Below are 13,830 nucleotides of genomic sequence, written 5' to 3' on the forward strand. Positions count from 1 at the left end.
AGCCTGTGAAGTTGATTTTTCACTGAGTGATGGAGCTAAACATATCACAAAGTATTTTCTTATGAAAAGCATAGAAGCATCCAATGACTAGCATAGGATGCACTCCTCCATTAATATTTTCCTGCAGTAAAAGCACAACGTCATGTCTCCAAAGTTCACCAATTCAGGGTCACAGGTAATACTATAGCCATTAATTTTAACATCATTATTATTTGAAAAACAAGAAACTTAGAAATGAGTACTTGGTTGCAATTCAGACTGGAATAGAAATTTTCTTCAGAGATACCATCAATTATCTTTGTGGATGAAATATCTAAAAAATAATTAGAAATTCATTTTGGCACTCAAAAACAACATGAGTGAAAACATGAACACAATATGTTTTAACAGAAAAATTGAATTTTTATCAATATACAAAGCTTCTTTAAGCAAGAGTAGAAACAATATATAGTGTGTTGTAGGAAAAAATTGCCCTGGGAAGCAGGTCAGCAGTGCGGGTCTGAACCTCAAAGGACCTGGAATGAAGGGACCAGCTACACAGCAAATGGGCAGCAAGACAGGATTTCTGATCACCCTGAAAAATTTTATTTTTCTCAGAGACTTTAAATGGTGGTTGAGTCAGGAAGCTTGGCAGGTTTGGGATTCATCAGGGAGAGGTTGTTGCTTGGTAACCAAACCATAGAATGTTCTTGTCAGTGAGTTCTTGAAGGAAGGCAGGTTATAGTAGATTCAATATTCTGCCATTTTATCCTATGTTTTCTATATTTACATACATATAACAGTTATCTGTGAGGCACCAAATAATCAAAAGCCTCCTATCCCCTATATTTGGGAATGTGGGAGTCATGTTCTCCAGATGCTTCCTGCTGTCTGTGGATGAAGGCTTCTTTAAGGGGTCCCATGGAAAATTTGAGATTATTTTCAAGTTGTGCGAAGACCGTCAGTAACTTTAGGTGATATGTTTGGCCTGTCAACTTCAAGAGGTCTCAGTTGCTCTACTCATATGTATGTCACCGTAAAGCAAATCCATAGCCTCTTGTTTCCTGTGGAAGCAATAGGAAGACTTAGTTCAAAGCGTTTTTAATTTTCATTTGACAAATATTTTTGACTTTTTTAAAGTTAAGATATTCATAGAGTATACAGACTCCTTTACTTCAACAGTCCTTCTTTAAATTCCATTTATGTCTGGTCTTAATTAACTATATGCATTTTAGCCTTTTTCCTGCCAATGTAAGCATTAGATGGCTCAGCTACAACTGGATCTTCTGTCTGGTCTCCCAGCTGGTTATGCCCACTTCTGGGTTTATGAGAACAAAATCTATAACTCACAGCCCACTCAGAGTTCAGTCCCCAAGAACTACATACAGCCTCCCTAGAGCTCTACCATTCCCATGATTTTGCTGTGGTAGTCACTTTAACTGAGGTTATCATTGTTACTTAGTCATTAAGGAGATATTTTTATTTTTAGCTTTCTATTTTGTTACATGGAAATATGGCCCCATGTTGGGTACCAAGTATTTGCTTAATGTTTTACTCCTTTATCTCTTTAGATTTTACCTTAATGGGAGGGTATCTCCCAGTCCCAAATTGACATACAGATACATGTGATTACTGAGAAATGTCTGACCTTTACTTGACCTATTTGTAGCCAATTTTTCTAATGTTAAATATTACCATCTACCTTTTGCCTTTAGACTTTTTCCTTTCTCCATTTATGTATATTTTACTTTCCGGCCCAATTCACTATTTGCTGTGTTGCTTGATATCTGTCCCTTACCATCCTCCTCTTATTGTATCTTGTTCCTTCCTCCTTGCTTCCAGATTTATCCTTCTATGTATATTTGTCCTGCAACCACAACGTATCACTTTTCCTGCCTCACTATTGAATAATCAGCTCTTTGTCAGATCATCAAGAGTTGTTGACAGTCTAAGAATCACAGCTTCACAAACCCACAGAATAATAAAAAGCAACACATATTTACTTCACTAACCAAATGCTCCATAGCATAAAACTAACACATCTTAATATAATTTTCCACGGAATCATACATTTCCAATATGGTCAGTATCATGATTTCAGTTGCACATATGTATGTGATATTTTAGAATGCCATGACCTATAATGATGTGCATATCGACTTCACTTGGGAAGAGTGGAGTTTGCTGGATACTTCTCAGAAGAATCTCTACAAAGATGTGATGCTGGAAACCTACAAGAACCTCGCTGATATTGGTAAGACTGTACCTTCATATTTTATACTCTTCTGTGGTTAATGGTATAAATAAACCAGTCATATTTCTAAAGTTCACTGAAGAGACTAACTTAAATTTTACACATTTTTCAATAATATATATACATTTTTGGTGTTATATTTTAGAATACAGTAAGGAAGACCATTCTACTGAAGAAGAACGTAGAACTTCTAAAAGACATCAAAGGTAATTTTCATCTATGAGCCGATAGAAATGTGCTTCTGAAGAGTTTGTAATCTTTCCTGGAAGTATGAAACAGAAACAGCAGTGTAATTAAACACAGTTTAAATTGTATTGATGATTATTAAATTCTCACAAAACCATATACATCAGCTTCAGGTAGGTAAAATGCATTTGCAAGACATTATTTTAAGAATGAAGTCAAGGAAACAATGCCTTGAGAGAAATGACCACTCTAATCATCACAACATGAAAGCTATGCTATAGAAATATAATTCCATTTGTTTCATATTTCCTATATTATTAAATGTATACATATGGTTGAGGTGATGAGCATATTTTCAAATTTTCCATTAAGCAAATACTCCTTGGAAAAACCAATGTTACTCAAGTGCTTGCTGTTACTTTTGTAAGTTTAGTGACAGCAGCAATTATAATTATTGTCAAGAGTCAAGGGGCATACATTGCAGGGAAAACGTAATATCTCTAGAACATGTCTATAAGGAATAGAGAGTGAAACTGAATTAAATGAGGAAGCCTCTTCTTTGTAATGTTCACTTTATTAGGTAGGTATATTAGTTAGTATACAAGCCATGTCAGCAAAGGGATATGGAGAAGATGGTATATTTCTCTCACAGAACATTTAAAAGTCATGTAGTAGTCCCCATTTCAGCATACTTGTTGAATTTTATTCATGTGTAAAAGTAATTTGTTTTGCAGCTTCACTGATAATACACCAACAAGCTCACTCTTCACAAAATCCCTATGACTCTATGGCTGTGTAAATACTTCTGTGTGTTCTAGTTCATTAGTAAATCTTTTATGACTCAAAATGTAGGAAATTGAAATATATAATAAGCGTGATAAAGTTCTGAATTTTTGTTATTCTTGTCAGTATGTGAAAAATCTCAAGAAAAAGGACCTGAAAATTAGAACCTTATAATAAAGGGTTATACTTTCACAAGTATCTTCAAAGATGCAAAAAACGCTTAAAGAAGTGGAAAACTTGAGTGTAAACACAGTGATAAGATTGTAAGATCTGATTCTTCTTTGTAATTTAAACAAATTGTAATACTAATTGATACAAGTTTCAAGATAAAAATAGCATTCAATATGGTAAAGCATTTACATATGCTTCTTTTCCTTGCAGGCATGAAAGAAGACAAAGTGGAGAGATGTCGTCTGAATATACACATTGTGTTAATACCTTCACATATAACAGTGATCTTCAAAGATGTAAAAGAGAGAAACCTTATGAATGTAACCAATTTTGTAAAGCCTTTTCTCATCACAGTCATCTTCAAATGCATAAAAGATTACATACTGGAGAGAAACCCTACAAATGTACTCAGTGTGATAAAGCCTTCACGCGTCACCGTACTCTTCAACTCCATAACAGAAAACATACTGGTGAGAAACCCTATGAATGTAGTCAGTGTGAGAAAGCCTTTGCTAGTCACATTCATCTGCAACTGCATAAAAGAACGCATACTGGGGAGAAACCCTATGTATGTAATCAGTGTGGGAAAGTCTTTTCTCATCATAGTCTCATTCAACTCCATAAAAGAACACATACTGGCGAGAAACCCTATGAATGTAATCAGTGTGGTAAAGCCTTTGCTCATTCCACTGCACTTCATAGGCATAAAAGGACACATACTGGAGAGAAACCCTATGAATGTAATCAATGTGGTAAAGCCTTTTCTCAGTACTGTCATCTTCAAAGACATAACAGAACACATACTGGAGAGAAACCCTATGAATGTAATCAGTGTGGTAAAGCCTTTGCTCATTCCACTGCACTTCATAGGCATAAAAGGACACATACTGGAGAGAAACCCTATGAATGTAATCAGTGTGGTAAAGCCTTCACAGAAAGCCTCAAAATAATCTTCAAAAGCATAAAAGGACACATACTGGAGAGAAACCCTATGAATGTAATCAGTGTGGTAAAACCTTCACTTGTCAAAATAATCTTGAAATCCATAAACGAATACATACTGGAGAGAAACCCTATGAATGTAATCAGTGTGGTAAAGCCTTTTCTCAGCACACCCATCTTCAAATGCATAAAAGAACACATACTGGAGAGAAACCCTATGAATGTAATCAGTGTGGTAAAGCCTTTGCTCGGAACAGTAGTCTTCAAAGGCATAAAAGGACACATACTGGAGAGAAACACTATGAATGTAATCAGTGTGGTAAAGCCTTTGCTTGGAACAGTAGTCTTCAAAGGCATAAAAGGACACATACCGGAGAGAAACCCTATGAATGTAATCAGTGTGGTAAAGCCTTTGCTCGGAACAGTAATCTTCAAAAGCATAAAAGAACACATACTTGAAAGAAACACTATGAATGTAATCAGTGTGGAAAGCTTTTACAAGTCAAACTCTTCTTCAAACACATAAAAAACTCATGATGGAGACAAAGCATTTTAACGTAATCAGTATGGTAAAGCTTTTGAGTGTATCAGGAGTCTTTGAAATCATTACAAATATAATTCAGCAATGAAACAATAAATGCAGTCAGTTTAGTTTTAATTTACACCTCATACAAGAGTAAAACTTTGTGGAAAATCCATCTGTTAAAGACTTTGCAAGTTAGGATCAGTTTTCAGTACCAGATAAAGATAATGAGGGCTTCTTATTAACAAGTACTTGGTGGGATCTTTAACCATCACACTTCTAATCAGTTATACAATAGTAATTATTTAGTAGAAGAAAAATGACAGTGTCAACAATCTGTGTGAGCATTATGATGTCCATTTTCATATTGTTCATCTAGCACACTCATGGAAAAATTCATTCATAAACTTATGAAGGCTTATGTGTAGTGTAAATGGGCCAGCAAAGAAACACACCCTGACCCAGGAAGCAGATCCAGTGAAAGAAACATAATTTGTCCCTGAAAATGGAACCTAAGAAACACACCTTGAAACAAGAGCAAAGTAGTTAAAAATGGCCAGTGAAAGAAACACGCTTTGGCCCTGAAACCAAAGGCAACGAAACAAACTCTATCCCCTTCCAGCTTAGGAAAAATCCCACCAATAACTGAGCTCAAAACCAACCAATCCCCAAGAAGGAATCAAGCCAATCTCAAAGGATTTTCAATCTCAGTGATTGAAATTTTACCAATTAACATCCTGAAAATTCACCCTGAAAAACCTATACCCCTAAGAAGATTAAATAAACCCTATGCTTGTTCAGTTGGCAGCTGGCATTTTCCATACTCGTAGTGGCTGCCACTTTCCAGTAATGCTCCTTCCAAAATAAATATGTTCAATGAGTTTTAGTGAAGGACTTCTTTTGACAAAGTTGATATAAAACTCCCCAGTGAAGAGGAGCAGAAAAGCAACATACACCTCTGCTTGGAGTATCCCTTAGTGGAGCAGAGCAGAAGAAAAATGGTTTCACTGTGCTGTAGCAGACTGCGACATTCCTGGAGCAGTTTCCCCCATAGTTGCATGAAGCAGAAAAGTGACAATTTGGGCAACAGCTAAGAAGAAGTGGTTATCATTGCTTGGAAACTCCCTAGCGGAGAGTGGCGGAGAAGCAATGGACATGTCTGGTGGTAACTTCTCTTAGCAGAGTGAAGCACATCTATTTTAATCGTTCTCTCTCTGAGAGGAGCAGGAGTGCTGCATCCTGCATGGAGAACACCACCCACTGTAACACAGCTTCTTGAGTAACCAGACTTCCTGACAGTCAGGATGCCTTGTTTCTCACATGTGTGTGATTCCAGGATACCTTCCCTTCACAGAGTCAAATGTACCCTGACATAGGACACTTAGGATGGATTTTTCTTCAGCTCCCTAGGTATCCAAGACATCTTCCCTTCAGAGCTGTAGGTATAGAACCACTTATGACAGTTAGGAAACCTTTCTCTCCTTACCTGTAACACTTGAACAAAGATTATATTTTTTTTGCAGATTTTTTATTTGAATTAGAAACAAGGTTGTTTTGCATGTCAATCCAATTTCCCTCCCCTACCACTCCCACAACTGAAACCCTACCTATCGCATATCCCTTCTGCTCCCCCTGGATGGTGAGCCCTTCCATATGGCGTCTTCAGAGTCTATCGAATCCTTTGGGATAGGGTCTAGACCCACCCCAGTGATACTTGAACAAAGATTTTAAATGATAGTGTATCACTTTCAGATTCATGCTTCTCTTCAAGTGCATGGCATAACTACTTTAGGTCTAAATCTTATGGATTTATATTATTTTCTCTCCTGTTGAGTTATATTTACCACCTTATACAACATTTATGGATGATCATCCTGAAAGTTTCATGTCAGCTAAAGCTGGGGTCTATGCGCTCATATTATTCAGGTTTGGCATGGAGCAGAGAGTCGGAATTCATTTTGTTGATCACTGATTTGGGGTTCTATTTTGAAATATTTGTGGTAAATGCTAAAGTGTGCTGTATGTGTAGCAATCCATTCATTGAAGTTGATTTGTTATCCTTATATTCCTTCTGTGGCTTTTGTTCATTTTACATATTTACTTAGTGATAGGTATTTTTCTGCTGCAATGTATAGATTGTTAACTGAATCATCTTAGTAGTTCTTTTTTAAATATAGGCAGTGTGTGATCATACTTTTCAAATAAATATTTATCTGAAAGTGGTGGTTTGTTGAACCTGTTTTTTTTTTGTACTTTTACAAATACCCTTCAGATATTCTTATTTATTATTGAGCCTGGCTTAGATGCCTGAAATGACGAGGGATGCATTTGACCTCATGATCATCATGCGTCTGCCTCCTGAGTACAAGTCTAAGTGTAGATGCTATATTCCCTATATCTTCTGTTTTCTCAACATAATTTAGCAATGTTAATGTTAAACTGCTTAATAGAAGATAATACATGAAACATTAAATTCCTCATCTGTGTATTCAAAAGAGTGTTTTCTTTTATCTGGTAGTGATATTGCTTCTGGGAATCAAAACCTGTCCTTTTGGATAAACGGCCAGTGTTCTAAATGCTAAACTTTCTAGTCGTCCACATGTATGTGTCATCAATAGTAATAAGTGTGATTGGTGATCTAACTTTATCTTTATGTCTGCCCTGAAGCCTCAGAATATAAATATATGATTAATTATAACAAGACAATCTGTATTCCGTAAGATTAAGATATCTTTATTCAGATAAACACCAGCCAAATGCAAGCAAGAGCATGCCTGGGGCAGCAAGACAGACAGGCCAGAGAGAAGAGGCTCCCGTATGTGTTGCAGCCCCTTAAAAATCTATCATGCATCATCCTGATCTGACCTTGACCATGCCCTGACAGGTGGTGTTAGGCACACCGGTAGCCAGATTCTAGCAGGCATGGCTTACTGTCCCCTACAAATTATTGCATCAGAAACTATCTGAGACTTGGTGCTTATGGACTTCTCCAGTCCCACATCTCCACAAAATGAAGCAAAATTTCAAAATAAGTGATCAGCAAATAAACTGACAATAAAAGTCTTTAAGTGATGGTTGACTAACTATAGCCAAAAGAGTGAATTTTTCTCACATATGTTAAATAGGCATTATTGGGAGCCCACAACCTAACATGTGAGATGTACCCATGCTTGAGTTTATAAATCCTGTGACGATAGAATACAAATTACAGGTATGAAGTCTGGCTTGTCTGAATGGTCTCAATTTCTCCTTCCCTGATACCTGAAAACATTCAGTTTGGAGATCGGAATGGTGATGACTAGAGATGACATCGAAATTGTGAGGAGATACTGAGACTTGAAGTCTAAGCCTTAGATAATAATATATTTACAATGAGATGTGGAGATTGGAAGAAGATTTGGGCAGGGAGCTTGGGGTTTGTAAGCACAAGGATCAAATGCCCGAGAGATTTCTTCAGTTGTAACTGAGAACAAGATGGCATAAAATGTACTCTGTTTCCACTCAGCTGTGTTGGGTCAGCCCCCTCCACTTCTTCCACTCTTTAATTTTTGGCAACTCATGTTGTTGTCAGTGACAGTACCCTGCAGTCCCTACTGGGAATGTTATGCTTCTCAGTCTCCACCCCAGCAATCCCTGGTAGCTATCTGAGTCACATGAATAATGTTATTCTAAGTGACATTTATATCACTCCCTTTGACTAGCATCTACTGAAAGAGTAGATAACATTAAATTCTAACTTCTCTGGGAATTTCATTGTGGGAAAAGACTCATTTCTCCAGATGAGATTCTGTCTACTGAATCAACATATATGACTTATGTGACCATCTTTCTGGAGAGACAGGACCTGAGGTTTGGGGAGGCTTATAAGAGATGGGAAAACCTTTAATATATGTCTTAGTTATACTACTTAGCTGTGCAGATCTCTTGCCTCCTATCCAAACCTGTTATGACCCAAGGATGAATTAATTACCTTATGTCTTCATCACTGTTCCAAATAGTATCAGGGAGGTATCATCTCACTAGTTTGCTATCCAAAACAGTATGTTCAATTCTGACAACATAACACGCAACAAACAGAAATTGACTCAGCAGACTTTATTCAAACATTTGTACATACTTAATTCACACATACTTAACAGAAAGAAGAATGGAAAAAAACTGGGAAAAAGATAGAAACAGATACAATGTACTTTAAATAAAATGTATAACAATAAATGTTAAATGAAAATGTGGCTAGAGAGTGAGCTTAGAAATTAAGAGAACTGGGTATTGTTGCATTTGAAAGAGGTTATATTACTATGAACACTGGTTCATCTCCATCTCCTGTAACTTCAGTTCCAAGCGAACTTATTCCCTCTTCCTGCCTCTGCAGGTATTGCACACATCCAAAAATCAGTAAGCACACATATACATGAACAAAAGATTAAAAATAAAATTCTTTCCGGTCATTCATAGAAGCAGATGTGGCCTTCCTCTGAGCGAGCTTGCTCAGAGGAAAAGTATCCATAATCTGAGGAAAGAATAGCTCAGAATAGCTATTCATTTAAGAATATCAGACAGAGTGTGCATAAGTGTTTCCCATTTTTTTTTAATTGAGTTCAATGTGCTTTCATGTATGAGGATTGGGGCACTACATATATTTTAAATGTATCTTTTACAGCATGTATCATAGTCTATTATAATTCATTTTGCTTTATGATATATTTATATTTAGATCATAAGGCATAATCCGAAAGATAATTTTGCTCTGTAAATCTCCATGAGCCAAAATGGTTAGATTTACAATCTTCTATCCCTATTTAAATTTTACAAAGAATAACCTCAGGCCAAAGCTAAATGAGACTTAAGGATGGCAGATGTTAGTATTCAGCTGTCTGTACTGGCCTATCCTTGGGGTTCTCACAGGAACAGCTGCAGCCACTAAGAGGGCCACCTCTTTATTTTCACTATGTCCCTTTTAAAAGTTCCCTGCCCTGACACCCATAGATATACACTGAACTGAACTCTGGAACTTAGTAGCAGAGAGGGAGGAATGAAGATCAAAGGGGTCGGTACCAGGCTGGTGAAACCCACAGAAACAGCTGGCCTCTACAAGGGGCAGCACATGGACCCCAGACCTGTCTGGCAGGCCATCACAGGACTGATCCAGACCCCTGAACATGAATGTCAGTTAGGAGCTCTCCGCACTCTAGGGGGCCCCTGATAGTGGCTTAGTATTTTCTCTGGTGTAAGAAGGGACTTTGAGAGCCCATCCTACATGAAGGACTGCACTCTCGGCCTGTACACATGGGGGGCTACCCCCGGCCCAGGATGCCATGGTGGAATTTGGGAAGCCCCCATTGAGGGTCCTAACCTGCCTGGGGAGTGGAAGGTGGATAGGCTAGGGGTAGGTGGGGGAAAGGAAGAGGGATGGGGAGGGGAGGGAGAGGGAGAAGGGGTTGACATGTGAAGCATGTTTGTTTCTAATTTGAATTAATAAAAAAGAAGCAAGAAATATGTACCCTGTCCAAATCCTATCCTGCTCTCTGTTTCTCTCCCTACCTGTACCTACTCCTCTCTCTCTCTCTCTCTCTCTCTCTCTCTCTCTGTCTCTCTCTGTCTGTCTCTCTGTATCTCTACTCCCCTTTCCTCTCTCCTGTTGCTCTGTCCCTGAAGGCTGGACCCTCCCCTCTGTTTGCCCTTTTTATGATCAATTTCCCTAATTAAAAAAAAACAACTCTGTTTGAACCCTGTCATATGGCATCTTTCTTTTGAGCACTGCTTTACTTAAATTACAACACCTTGTGTGGAATGCAAAATCTTTGCCAGTGCGGCTCCTCCTTTAACATTAACCACCACTAGATACATGATGTTAATGAAAAGATTTGTGTTTATTAAACATTTAATGGTTTAGAATGATTGATCCACAAAAAGCCATATTAATTCTAGAAGAGATGTACCTGCAGCCTTGTAGAAAATGTTTCTAAGACAAACTTTCTTATGTTGGATCAGGTAGCTTTCATCACACTTCATTGCCGCCCCTCCCAGGACAATATCTTTGTCCTTATGTTTAAGCCAAAAACATCATTCATTAAAAATTCAACCACCAGTGAGTTTTAAAATTACAAATTTCAGTCATGAAGTCAACTGTCCATCTCAGTAACAGGAAAATTATTTGTGTGTGGAGCATGGCTTCTACTTTCAGACCAGAATAGGAGGGATAGTTTATTGTCTATGTTGTAGTGGGAAACAGGGCAGAGAAACAATAGCTTGGGTGACCATTATGAAATAGAAATTGATTGTGACAGAAAAACTGATTTTGTAATTTCCCAGCATGTACTGATCCACATAATGTGAGTGAATGTGGACCAGAATTGTGTATTCAATTTTGGAAAGTTAGCTTCAGCCAGTGCAAATTGAATTTCCAACGAGGAAGCTCTCCTTTGTAGATATATTCAATATTGCTTTTCATGGTTATATCCATTAGCCTTACCTTTGTGTGTTGCGTCACAGATCTTATCAGCTAGCTTTGCAAATAGTGGCATGGTAAAATAATATATTATTCATGCAATTTCTCTACCAGGGAACTGTTTTCTCATTTTGGGAAGCATCGAGTCAGGGTTTCTCTGTAGCATTGCAGGCTGTACTGGAACTCACCCTGTGGGCCAGGTTGGCCTCAGAATCACAGACATTCACCTGCCTCTCATTCCTCAGTGCTAGGATGAAAGTCATGCACCATGAACACCTGTCTGTTTTCTTCTTCTTCTTCTTCTTCTTCTTCTTCTTCTTCTTCTTCTTCTTCTTCTTCTTCTTCTCTCTCCTCCTCCTCCTCCTTCTCCTTCTCCTTCTCCTTCTAGATTTTATTTATTTATTATGTATATAGTCTTCTGCCTGCATGTGAACAGAGGGCACCAGATCTCATTCAAGGTGGTTTTGAGCCACAATGTGGTTGCTGGAAATTGAACTCAGGACCTCTGAAAAAACAGTCAATGCTCTTAACTGCTGAGCCATCTATACAGTCCTGTTTTCTTCTTCTTAAAGAATATGCATAGACTTGTGCCTTTTAATTATATTTATCTTTTTAAAAACAATTATATCCTATTGCTTCCAGGTCATTAGGAATTTATTTCCTGCTCTCCAGGAATGGAAGAGATTTACTAAGATACAAATTTTCCAGACTAGAGCCCTGTCAACCCCTAGCTTGGAAGGTCAGAGCTGTGATGACGTGTGTCACCTAAGTCATCTTATCCCTGCTCATCTAGTAGGGTACCATGCTCCTCTAATGCATCTATAATGAGCCATATGGGTTACCATAAGCCATGCCATTGTGAGTGAGGTAGCTGAACTCTCAGATCTGCTAGGAGTTGAATGGATCATGAGACAGCCTGATTCAGTCAGTCCATATGTTCACCTTGGCAGTGTGTGTTCACCTGGGCAGTGGCCCTTCTCCTGGAATCCTCTCTTGAGTGTGCATTCACTAGGATCATGGAGGTTTTGTTTGCCAGGCTATGGGAGTTGTGGTATTTATAATATCACTGTCTTGTGTGAACACACAAACATAGCTTTGGTTGTACACTACCAAGACAGATTAGAAAACTCAAGGCCAAGTTTGCAGAAATTCTCAGTTTTATTTCACATTCAGTTTTGTTTAATGAGTTCTACAGATAGTTTAGAAGCAGGTAGAAAGTAGAAAATGAGGGTCATCCTTCAGAATACATGAATAGAATGCTTTTAACTTTCCTCTCCCACCATCAAAATTGTCTTAATTCAGAGAATTTTTTGGTTAACAAATGGAATTTCTGAGCTGCAGAAGTTCCTTGGCTGTTCATGGTTTTGGGCAGCTGCATAGGCAGATTCCACATCTTGTGCCATAACCCAATAATAATAATCTCTCTCCCCCCATATTTTCACAAATACTGTACACATTCTTCATTGCATATTTGGGTTAAGTACACAAGTTACATTGAATGTACTGTATTTTTTTGAAATTCTATTGAGAATTCTCAGTTTTTCCACAGGGCACATACATGTGGAATCAGCTTTTCTATTATAATTTGTTGGGAATTTTGTAACTGGAATTTCCTCGTGTGGAATTTAGTCTGTAAATATACCCCAAATCATTTTGTTGTTGTTGTTGAAAATAGATCATTTATTACTGTTGTTTGCAAAAGCATAAAAGGGCAAAAGACACTACTCTATGTAATTATTGCTGAGCAAAGCACAGTAAATGGATGTACCTGAAACTGATTTGAAACAATGTACAAATAAATAGAAAGATGACAGCAGTATCATTTAGAAACTCAGCATACATTGTTAAGTTCACATAAAAGAAATCCTCCTAAACATATAATTTGATTGAGAAACAAATTGAGAGTAAAACTTGCTCCAGAATTTAACAATGAATCTAAATGTAACATGGGATTTTGGAGTCGCATACAAAATAATCTCTGATAGCAGTAGATTTCCCGAAGATATCAACTCTAGTTAAAGCCATGTTACTTGGAATACTTGATATATACTTGAAAATATTTAATGTATGGATTCTGATTATTTTTTACGTATTACCTACATCCAATCAATCCCATTACTACAAACATACAATATTTTTGTCTTTTCCTGAATTTTTCCATAGGATTTCTTCATATCATCTTTAAGGGCCTTTTTAATCTCAACAAAGTAAATCTTAATGTCATTTTCTTGTGCTCCAGTTGTGTTGGATTGCTCAGGTCTTGCTGTTATAGAATAGCTAGGGTCTATTGATTTCATATTCCATTTCTTATCATTAATTGTTTTCACATTCTGGACATTTGCCATGTGGACTTGGAATGATATTAGTTCTAGGTGCTGATTCCTGCACTTTTCTTTGCGAGATGGATGATTTTTCCTTGGTTTCTTATTCCTCTCAGTTTTTCTGAAATAAGTGCACAGGAGTTCTGGTTCATTAAGTTGTCCCCTCTTGGCTTTTTTGGCAACAAGAAACCTTATATTTGGCAAGGCATTTGCTAAAGCCAAA

General features: G+C 37.4%; 1 pseudogene; it reads left to right on the forward strand.

The window, feature by feature from the left end:
- Positions 1 to 300: 300 nt before the first annotated feature.
- The window catches only part of LOC113839113, a 23,459-nt pseudogene continuing 9,929 nt past the window's right edge, over positions 301 to 13,830 (forward strand).

The sequence above is a fragment of the Cricetulus griseus genome, unplaced genomic scaffold (assembly GCF_003668045.3).
Source record: "Cricetulus griseus strain 17A/GY unplaced genomic scaffold, alternate assembly CriGri-PICRH-1.0 unplaced_scaffold_202, whole genome shotgun sequence".
In the NCBI taxonomy this organism is placed as follows: Eukaryota; Metazoa; Chordata; class Mammalia; order Rodentia; family Cricetidae; genus Cricetulus; species Cricetulus griseus.